Below are 10831 nucleotides of genomic sequence, written 5' to 3' on the forward strand. Positions count from 1 at the left end.
GATTGACGCGAACGAGGAGCTTGAGGCCGCCTACATCACGCAGTGTGAAGCAGAGGGCACACCGGAGCTGATGGGCCAACAGAGAGCAGACGTCGAAAAAACGGAGAAAGAATGTGAGCAGAAGTTGAAGGAGGTGAAGCACCTGATCAGAGAGACACTGTGGACATCATATGGTGAAAAAGAACTGACCCTCGCTCTAAAATCAGCAGAAATGGCGTGTGAGAACGTCACATCCACTCAGCCTGATACACCCCTGGAGGCATATGATTTTATGCTCCACCATCTAGAAGAACTGGTGAAGAAAGCTAAGCAGGCACACCAGACATGGAACCGCTGGGCTCCACCTGCTGAGAGGCGAGATTGTGATCGTCGACTGATGGAGCTCCAAACCTGCCTTCCAAAGCTGGTGTCAGGGAAGGCAGTCCTGATCAAAGCAGAGAGGATTAAAAGAGATGCCGACCAAGCAGTTGTCACAGTCCGCAACGCAGCCTCGGTCGCAGCCATAAAACTGAAAGCCACAGCTTTACCAAAGTTCACCGGCAGCCAGCGTGAGTTCTACAGATGGCGGAAGGAATGGGAGGCTCTGCAAAAGCAAGGTGAACCAACCGGGTCCGTGGAAGTAAAGAAATTCCAACTTCTTGATAGCCTCGATGATAAAGTGGCCAAAGATCTGCGCCTGTCCACATACACCTCGGCCGATGAGATCTTCAGAGTCCTTGAGAACCGCTATGGAAATCAAGCCACCATCGCCATTGAAATCATTGAGGAGCTTCAAGCTATCCCTCCTGTCCGTAGCAACCAGCCTAGAAGAATTATAGAGCTTATCCACGCAGTTGAAAAGGCCCTCTATGATTTGAGTGAGCTGGATGAAGCAAATGCCATAAAGAACCTCTTAGTAATAAAGTCTATTGAAAGCAAGCTGCCCGAGTCCCTAAAGAAAGACTGGCTTACCCACGCTGCTGATCCAAAGAATGTTGTGACTCATCAGAACCGGTTTGACAAGCTGCTCGCATACCTCCAATCTCAAGAGTCCATCTACGAGCAGTTAGACCAGCTGAGAGACATCGACCCTGCCAAGGAGAGAATAAAGTTCCCAGTAAAGTACGCCCGTACCAAGTCAGTTAAATCCAGTACTGATCCAGCAGGCTGCATCATCTGTGGGGACCCAAAGCACAAGAGAAAGCTCTACATCTGCAGACGGTTTCGAACCAACACAAAGTTACAGGAGAAAGAGGATGCAGTGCAGCAACTTGGAGCCTGCAAGAGATGCCTCGAGATCCACGATGAACCCTGCAGAAAGACTACTTACCTGTGTGGAAAACCAGAGTGCAAAGACCAGCATCATTACCTTCTTTGTCCCTTGCCACGACCCTTATCACAAAGGCCCAAGTCTGGTCCGGCGAGAGCTGAGGGGAGGAGGTATACAGAGGTTCAAGAAGAGTTCATCTCTAAACTATCGCCAGAGCTAGCGCAGCAGTGTCGGAAAGCTTTCTGCAACGTCTCATCACGAGCCTTCAACTCCATGGCAGCAGAGAGAGGTCTACTGGAGGAGACTGGTCTAAAAGAGTACCCTGTGATCCTGATGCTCCTTGACGTCATCGCCAATGATGGGCAGAGAATTGGGACACTAATTGATCTAGCATCTGACACAAACTACATAACCCATAAAGCCGCAAGTAAGCTCAACCTTCGCAGTGAAGACGTCATGCTTGTCATCCAGGGTATCGGAGGTATGAAGGTGTCTGTGGCAACCAAGCGCTACCTTCTCAAAATCCGTGTCAACACCTCAAAAGGAACTTTAAAGCCTCACCAGTTAGTCTGCTATGGTCTTGACAAGATTGCTGAAGTGGAAAGACATGTTCCACCTCAGAAGCTACAAAAGATCTTCCCTGACATCCCTCTCCAAGACCTCATCAGACCCAGAGAGATCCAGCTTCTAATCAGCCATAAAGAAGGCCAGCTGGTGCCCCAAAAGATCCGTTCCATCGGTGACCTGGTTCTCTGGGACGGTCCACTTGGCAAGACAATTGGGGGCGCGCATCCAGACCTCTTTGAGGAAGTCACTTTGATGGCCCACACCTCCAAAACTCACTTCGCAAGATCAATGAGAGCTGCTGCACTCAAGTACCAAGAGTTCACTAAAGACCTAGCTTCCTGTCAGCACCCTGATCACCCTGAGACTCTATCCACCACAGCTACCAGCAGCAGAGACTTTCTGAAGTGGTGGAGGTGGGAAAGCATCGGAGCCGCTTGCCAGCCGAGATGTGGAGGGTGTCGTTGTGGGAGCTGCCAGCCAGGGGGTAAAGAAATGACGCTTGCAGAAGAGAGGGAGATGGAGATCGTGAGGAATGGCCTGACTTACTCAACTGGAGATGCCCACAACAGTGAACCGCATTGGCATGCTAAATACCCATGGGTAGAAGATCCAGCAACCTTGCCAAATAACAGGAAAGCAGTAGAAGCAATATTCATCAGAACCGAGATGAAGCTATCTAAAGAACCTGAATGGAAGAAGGCCTATTCTGCACAAGTTCATGAGATGGTAAACCGCAGAGCTGCAGTGAAGCTGTCCAAAGAAGTCCTGCAGAGTTGGACTGGGCCAGTATGGTATATAAGCCACCTCATCGCGCCAAATCCACACTCTGTCTCTACCCCAGTGAGGTTGGTGTGGAACAGCAGCCAGAAGTACAGAGGCCTCAGCCTGAATGACATCCTCATCAAAGGTCCTGATGTCCTGAACCCGATAAGAGCTGTCCTGCTGAGGTTCCGAGCTGGTGTCTACGCCGCCCTTGGTGACGTCCGCAAGATGTACAACTCCGTCTGGCTGGAACATCGAGAAGTCCACTTGCACAGATTCTTGTGGCGTGACACAGAAGATGCAGACATAGAAGACTATGCCATAACAAGAGTCAACATTGGAGACAAACCTGCTGGTTGCATAGCCCAAGTCGCCATGAGAGAAACTGCAAACCTACCTTCATTCAGTCACTTCACAGAGGAGAAACGTGTGCTGGAAGAAGATGCTTATGTCGATGACATCCTGACATCACACAATGACCTCGACCATTTGAGACGCCTAACAGCCAACATCGAGCACATCCTGAGAGCTGGAGGATTCTACATGAAGCCTTGGGTCTACTCCAGTCAAAGTGGGAGGGAGGAGTCAAAGAAAGAGTTGCCTCGATCAGAGCCAAAGACTATGATCCTGCCAAACCAGCTGACGGAAGATGACAACAAAGCCCTTGGCCTTGGCTACACCATCAATGATGACAAGCTTCATGTCATGGTCGCAGTGAACTTCTCAAAGAAAAGGAGGAAAATGCGCCTTGGTCAAGACCTGCTCAGAGAAGAAGTCAGAGAGCAAACACCTGATCCACTCACCAGGCGAGAACTGCTAAGCCAAGTCTCCGGCCTATACGACCCACTCGGTCTAGTGACTCCCGTCAAACAAAAGGGTGCCATCCTGGTAAGGAGAGCTTTCCAAGAAGCAAAAGTAAAGCACTGCCTCGAAGACACATGGGACGCAGCCTTGTCTGAAGGTCTCCGAGAAGACGCTATAAAGCTTCTGGAAGAGTATGCTGACCTGAAGAAACTGCATTTCACTAGAGCCCTGACTCCACCAGATCCTTGTGCAGAGCCCAGTGCCATCACGTTCTCTGATGGCAGTGAACATGCATATGGTGCAGTGATGTACTTTCGCTGGAGCTGCAGCCATAGTGTCATTGTGAGACTAGTAGAGTCCAAAGCCAAACTGACGCCTCTCAATCACAAAGGCAATCCTGTTAAAGCAGAGATGTGTGGCGCAGTCTTTGCTGCCCGTCTGAAGACCTACTTCCAGAGACACTGCAGAATCCAGGTCAAAAAATGGTACCACCTCGTTGACAGCCAGACCGTCTTGGGTGCAATCCACCGTGAGAGCTACGGTTTCCAGACCTTCTTCGCAAACCGCGTTGGTGAAATCCAGAGTAGCACTGATGCCCAGGATTGGTGGTGGATTCCTGGGTCAGCAAACATTGCAGACATCCTCACCAGAAGGGCCAGTCCGAATGCCCTAACCGAGGACTCCGAGTGGCAGTCGGGTCCAAAGTTTCTCCAACTTCCTGAAGATGAGTGGCTGAAGAAATCCGCCGGAGAAGTCGCTGCCCAAGCTCGAGAAACGGTCACAAAGCTACAGAAAAAGACTTTTCTTGCGGTCCTTACCAGAATGCACATCAAGGCGGCTCAGGACTCAGTACACGTAGAGTCGAGAAGACCACGAGGAGTAGCAACCCAACAGCTAATCGACGAAAGGCGATTCAGCAACCTGAGAAGGCTGATTGGGACCGTGGCGTGGGTCTGGAGGGTTGCCAAAAAGTTCATGAGATCAAAGACCAGAGACCAAGAAAAGTGGGAGGTAGTACCATCTTCGGGTGTCCTCACAGTCAGCGAAAGACGAGATGCTTTTCGAGACCTTTGCCTAGCAGCACAAGAGGGCGTCACCTTCCCAAGCACCACAACAGACAGACTAGTCGTTTACAGAGACCAAACAAGTGGACTTCTAGTTTGTGGTGGCAGAATCCAAACCTTCAAAAAAGACCGCAAAGCCGTTCCCCTTCTACCATTCCAAGCCTGGCTATCCACCCTCCTTGCCAGAGAAGCACACAGCGAGGGACATGGCGGAGTGGCAGAAACCTTACTGCGGATGAGAATGAAGGCTTGGGTTGTCAGAGGAAGAATTATTGCCCAAAAGGTCGTTGACCAGTGCATCATCTGCAAGAAGGCAAAGGCAAGAACCTGCAAGCAAGTAATGGGGGACTTACCTGAAGAGAGGTCAAATCCTGCTGCACCATTCGAATTTACATCTGTTGACCTGTTTGGACCCTATCATGTGAGGGATGATGTCAAGAGAAGAGTGACCATGAAAGTTTGGGGAGTTGTGTTTTGCTGTATGGCAAGCCGAGCCATTCATGTCGAACTAGCGAGCACACTATCAACAGAGAGCTTCCTGCTTGCCTACCAGAGGTTCACTTCTGTCCGAGGCCATCCCCGGAAAATCTGGTCAGATCCTGGCACAAACTTTGTCGGCGCCAAACCTGTCTTGGAAGAAATGTATGCTTACCTGAGACGACAAAACAAGGAGTCGCTTGAAGAATACTCTGCCAAAAATGAGACCATCTGGGCATGGAAGATTCTTCCCGCTGACTCACCTCACCGAAATGGGGCCGCCGAAGCTGCTGTCAGAGTTACCAAGAGAGCCCTCCATACTCTCGGCAATACAGAGGCTCTTACCTTTAGTGAGTTTCTGACAGCACTCCAGCTAGCCGCCAACCTTGCAAATGAGAGACCCATTGATGCCAGATTTCAGAGCCGAGAAGATCGCATTGACTACATCACGCCGAATAATCTGTTGCTTGGTCGAGCCACACAAAGTGGGGACTTCAAAACTGTTGACTTCACAAATTATCCTTTCAAAAGGCTGAAGGAAATACAAACCATAGTCAACAACTTCTGGAGGTCCTGGAGCCAACTCGCTGGACCAAACCTGTTCATCCGCAGTAAATGGCATACTGCAGAGAGAAACATTGCTGTTGGAGACATAGTTTGGCTCTGCGACCAAAATGCCCTTAGAGGGCAGTTCAGACTCGCAAAAGTCATCAGCGTGAATCCTGATTCTAAAGGGATCGTTCGAGATGTGCATGTGAGGGTCACTCCAAGTTCCAGCATTGCGATCAAGAGTCCAAAACCAGCTACCACAAGTCCTGAGCTGGGCACCACCTTACATCGGGACATCCGGCGTCTTGTGGTCCTTTTACCGGTGGAAGATCAAGCGAGGGACCAGCCCACCTGAGTGCGATCTTTCCAGACAGTGCTGAGCAAAGATCGAGTGGGAGGTGTCGCGCTGACCTAGTAGGTGTGGCTGTTATTCCTCTTTTCCTCCTCCTGCCCTCTACCTGTTCGGTGCTGCTGCTTACCCATGGCCGCTGATTAGACCTTGGGTGCAATCAACAACTAAGCACGGCCTGGTGTGCGCCGCCCTGCCAGGTGAGCCACATTAGAGCAATCAAGGGTGGGCGTGCCGAGTAAACCTTTAAATGCATACAGCAGTCATTTGACCCGGGTGCAACATACTGAGAGGACGGCAAACAAAGCACTTTTCCACTGTGAGGAAGACTTTGAACAAGACAGGCTATCGGTAAGCTCTTGAGTTCACATTATTATTATTTGCTCTGACTTGTATTATGAGTCTGAGTCTGTGGTCTGGGAGAGAGTCCTGTAACTCTGTCTACAAAATACAGAATATAATGACCAATGTTTAGTTACTTCTTTAAAAAAGTAACTGAGTTATGCAAACAACAAAGTTTCTTGCAGCTATTTTTTAAATGCAGCCAAGGCGTTTTTAAATAAACATTTCAAACTATTTACAGAACAATCAGCTGTTCTGCATCAAATTTGATGCCACACAGATTATTTGTGCCAAAAAATAATTTCTGTCCACTATGAGATAAAGGAGAACAACAGCCTGATACCTGCAGGCCTGACAACAGCAGATGTATCACTGCTGTAACACCTGTAACACTCAGCAGTCGCCTCATTGTTCTGACACACACAACAAAACTATTGACTACACTACACACTAACTACACACTAACTACACAAGATTTGTGCTAAACGTCGCAAATCTCTCACATCTCAAAACACCGCCGTCACTCCTAAAACTTCCCCGCTTCCTAAACAACTAAGTGGGATGTTGCCATATCATTTTTTGATTGGTCCACATAGTACATTTTTCCACCAATAGGAAAGGGTGGAGTTTTTTGGTTTGGTTTTTGCTCACAGGTGGAGAGAGCTTTTGAACGTTTTCCTTATAAAACGCAGTTTTTACCGTTTCTTCCCGCAGTAAATATAAACAACGACAATATTCAGGAAGAAAAACAAACATTGCAGATATTTTTATCATAACTCTGGTTTTACGTGGCCAATCAACACAATTTAAAAACTGGTATAAAGTCAACACTTTTTCTGTCAATTGTTCTGTCTGTCCTGCTCACATCTCCAATGGTTGTACACGTTGTCATTAACGTGGCTTCACTCCACATCAGCCACGCCGCTTTGCTCGCTAAAACACCGGTGTCGGCACATAAGGACGCTGTCATAGCCTGTCAACGACGTTGATTAGCTGCGTATATACGAATGTGAATCGCATTATTGGCAGGACTATGGGATAAGGTGGCATCGTTCTGATCCCATACTGGAGCAGCCAGTCACTTACTGACTAACACTGCAAAACAGAATTGTTAAAGTTTTAATTTTCATTTCAATTCAGGTTGGATTTTTTTTTTTTGTGCGGATTTTTTTTTTGTGCGCAACACATATTTTCTGTGCGCAGAGACCGTGCCAGCAGTGCGCAATTGCGCACGCACGCAGCTTGGAGGGAACATTGTCTATGGCTACATATTTATGTTCACCAGTCACTTTATTAAGCACCCTTGGCTACCTCTTGCTCAAAAGCTAAGGTCATCTGCTAATCGGAAGGTTGGTGGTTCCATCCCTGGTTGCTCCAGTCTGCATGCCAAATATATTTTGGCAAGAGGAAAAAGTGTTTGTGTAAATGGGGGAATGAGGCAAGTTGTGTAACCAAAATGTCTCAAAGAGATGAAATATCTTCATGCACCTAAAAAGGAGTCCCGTTGCCTTTAACTCAACCACTTAGGATTATAATGAACTGGATGGCTTAGCAACAAGTTCAAAGATTCACTTTTGGTTGTGTTTTCACACTTGCTTGCAGCTCTGTGTTCAGTATATTTTGGTCCTGAGTGGCTTTTTAAGGTTACCCATAATGGCAGCTAATATCCACACAGCACTAAGGTACCACAGTAGGCAGCAAGCTAATGGTAACGTTGGAGTAACTTTAAGTCCTGCAGACACTACTTTGCTATTTTGATATAATCAAAGCCTGTCAAACATGCCAGGCCAGCTTATAGTTGCTGTCCAGAATAAGGGGAGATCAGTTATTGCCAAACTAAACATTTGCCAACTGTATGTCACTAAATGCAGTTGCAGAAAAATGAAACTGAATTAAAGTCGAAGCTATTTGATGCCTGCGAAGACTTTAAACTATTTAATAATGACTTCACATTCTTAGCGTGCTCAGTATGCAACACTTAAGCAGATGTAAAACTTCTCACTAAAATGTTACAGTCAGTTATTTTCGTGATGCCATAGCAGCAACGCTGCAGACTTAACTCTGCATGATTCAACAACGTGTGACAATGAAGTGGAAAAGAGAAGCTGGTCTGCACACACATACACACACATCAGACGCACAATTACACCTGCAGGCCCTTATGGGCAAACAGTGCAGTGTGTACAGTGTTTGTAGATGGATCTCTGTAAATTGGGGTGAGGGGTCCTTATTACATCACAGCTATCACTGTGTCAGGTTACATGTGAGTACTAATGCATGAAGCTGATCACAGAGAAGAGACCTTGAGGGGAGAGGTGGGAGTAGGCAGGGATTTCAGATGTTATTTTTGTAGCAGCTACAGTTATTGTGCAGACGTACAACTTTAAGAAAAATGCTTCCTCATATCAGTACCTGTTGTACTTAGAGCATGTTATGTAATAGCAGCTTTTATTATGTGTAAACAGTCTCTAAGTCTGACCTTGTATTTGCACCAGACAAAGCGTCAAACCGAAACTGGCAACTTATGTGGCAAATTACAGCTACTGAATGAGATATTCAGTGAGGTAAGGAGGATTTCTAAAGAAAAAAGAAAAGAAATGTAAGTATGCTTTCCCTGAACCCCTGATCGGTGCTATGAAGTCTGTTCGCCTTTAATAAACATTGTGAGTGGATGTTGCTGCAGCAGAGCTACTTACTTACAGAAGAGCAGAGGTCATCTACACACACACAGAGGATGGATGGATGGATAGATGGAGGGAGTGAGAGGCGAGGTGAGGAGGGGATTTGAGCAGCCTCCTGCCTCCTGTCTCTCAGGTTTCTTCTCGCCTTCCCAGGTGTCACTCACAGTCTTAAACAGAGATAAATCCACAGGATGTAGGCAGCTCTGCCACAGTGATGGACAGATGACTTGGCAGGGTAAAGAAACTGACCAACCTGTCCACCAGTCCTTCTGACAGCTCACCCTTCCACCCTCCCTTCCGTCCTCCACGCAAAGCGTCGCTTCACTGGCCAGATAACAGGAAGGACTAAATAAAGACACAGAAATACAGTGGAGACAGCTCAGGAGAGGAGAAACTGCTGCTGAGGAGGGCTTTTTAATCAGCCTGCAACTCCTCCCCCACCAATCTCTGACTTTGGCCCTCCCTCGTTGGTATGGCGACTGCCAATTACCACTCGGGAAAACACGAGCCTCTGCCTCTCAGCCCTCCCCCTCCTCCCCCAGAGCCAGCCTGTGGTGTTGACAGGGCGCACACACTAGCGTGGCGACATCTATGAAAGCATGTGTGTGTGTTTCTGTGTGTGAAAGAATGCATATAACAGTGCATATTTGTGTGTAAATCTGAACATGCACAGTATCCTTGTTTCTATGTACTGCACATAAAGTGTCTGTGTGCGTGACTCCAACTCTTTAAGGAACAAAATGAAACACTGACCGCCACAGTGAGGGGAGTTTGTCAATCTGTCATGCTGTGGGGAAGTTTTGCTTTGGGTCTACTTGTTCCCTTGGAGGAAAGTTTCAGGATGTTCCTCTAAATGCTCACCTGTAATCGAACATTTCTATAATAATTGGTAATAAAACACAAGATCTCACAGAATGGCTGATGAGCATAAAAAGTTATGTGTGCAGGGCACAGATTTTACTTTTTTGTTTGCCTCATGTCTTCATTTTTTAAATGCTGCTTAGTGGTTAATTAGCGAGCGTGGCAAACAAGTCAGCATCTTCCATGCAAACTATGGGCAAATGAAGCAATTAGCTAGGGCCCAAAGAGTTCTAATTTCACCTAGCAACAGTCTTTGCCTCAATCTCAGGTCCTCTACCAGAGGCCTGAGACTGCGCTCTTCTGGACAGAGATCTCAGATGTTGTTCCTGGGATCTGCTGGAGCCACTCGCCCAGTTTAGGGGTCAAAGAGCTCATGTCTTCCTCTGCTTAAAACAACTTCTTCCTAGAGTTCTGTCCTTTTAGAATTACAGGCCTACTTCCAAACTGCCGTTTATTTCAAACTGCCATCGCTCATTGAGTCCACTTTACTGAAAATTACTAATATTTTTATGCACTTAGACAAAGGTGAATTTTCCATTGCAGTTTTTCAGCAACCTTTTTCTTATTAATGGATTATAGAACTGTTTTCGCATCACTGGCACAGTGATGTTCTCAAATGGGTTTCATCATAATTATTTTAAATTTTTCTGTTAAGCCCAGCAGCCTCAAAACAACCTCAAAAGCCTCTCCATTTCTATTAAGAATTGGATGTCCCCATATTTCCTCCATCTCAACCCTGGGATAACTCGGGTTCTTGTGTTTGACCCTGACAGCTTCTCTAAGGAGGCCGGTCATTATATCGGCCCCCTTTAAAGCAAAACCACGGTATCATCTTTGACCATGATGTCTTTTATCCTGTCTTTCTTCTCTCTCCCCAACCGGCCGCGCCCCTCCCCGAGCCTGGTTCTGCTGGAGGTTTTTTCCTGTTTTTCCTGTTTTTCCTTCCCACTGTCGCCAAAGTGCTTGCTCATAGGGGGTCATATGATTGTTGGGTTTTTATGTATTATTGTAGGGTCTACCTTACAATATAAAATGCCTTGAGATGACTGTTGTTGTGATTTGGCGCTGTACAAATAAAATTGAATTGAATCGATCTGAAGTTTGAATCTAAGTTTATCCAGTCTTG

General features: G+C 47.0%; 1 protein-coding gene across 3 annotated transcripts in view; it reads right to left on the reverse strand.

Moving 5' to 3' along the window:
* cdk18 (cyclin dependent kinase 18) overlaps nucleotides 1-9238 on the reverse strand; it is a 77559-nt gene extending 68321 nt beyond the window's left edge. The window contains exons 1-2 of one of the 3 annotated variants that reach the window (XM_086291250.1): nucleotides 9098-9238; nucleotides 8860-9011 (exon numbers count right to left, since the gene is read on the reverse strand). The gene's annotated coding sequence lies outside the window, so the exon portion shown is untranslated. Of the gene's footprint in view, nucleotides 1-8859 lie in introns of all 3 variants that reach the window. The other 2 variants (XM_086291248.1, XM_086291252.1) reach the window with 2 other exon arrangements.
* Nucleotides 9239-10831: the final 1593 nt, after the last annotated feature.

This window comes from Aulonocara sp. 'chitande type north' Nkhata Bay, linkage group LG5 (genome assembly GCF_057382095.1).
Source record: "Aulonocara sp. 'chitande type north' Nkhata Bay isolate Kocher_YH1m ecotype deep benthic linkage group LG5, A_spYH_male_GT1.1, whole genome shotgun sequence".
Lineage (NCBI taxonomy): Eukaryota > Metazoa > Chordata > Actinopteri > Cichliformes > Cichlidae > Aulonocara > Aulonocara sp. 'chitande type north' Nkhata Bay.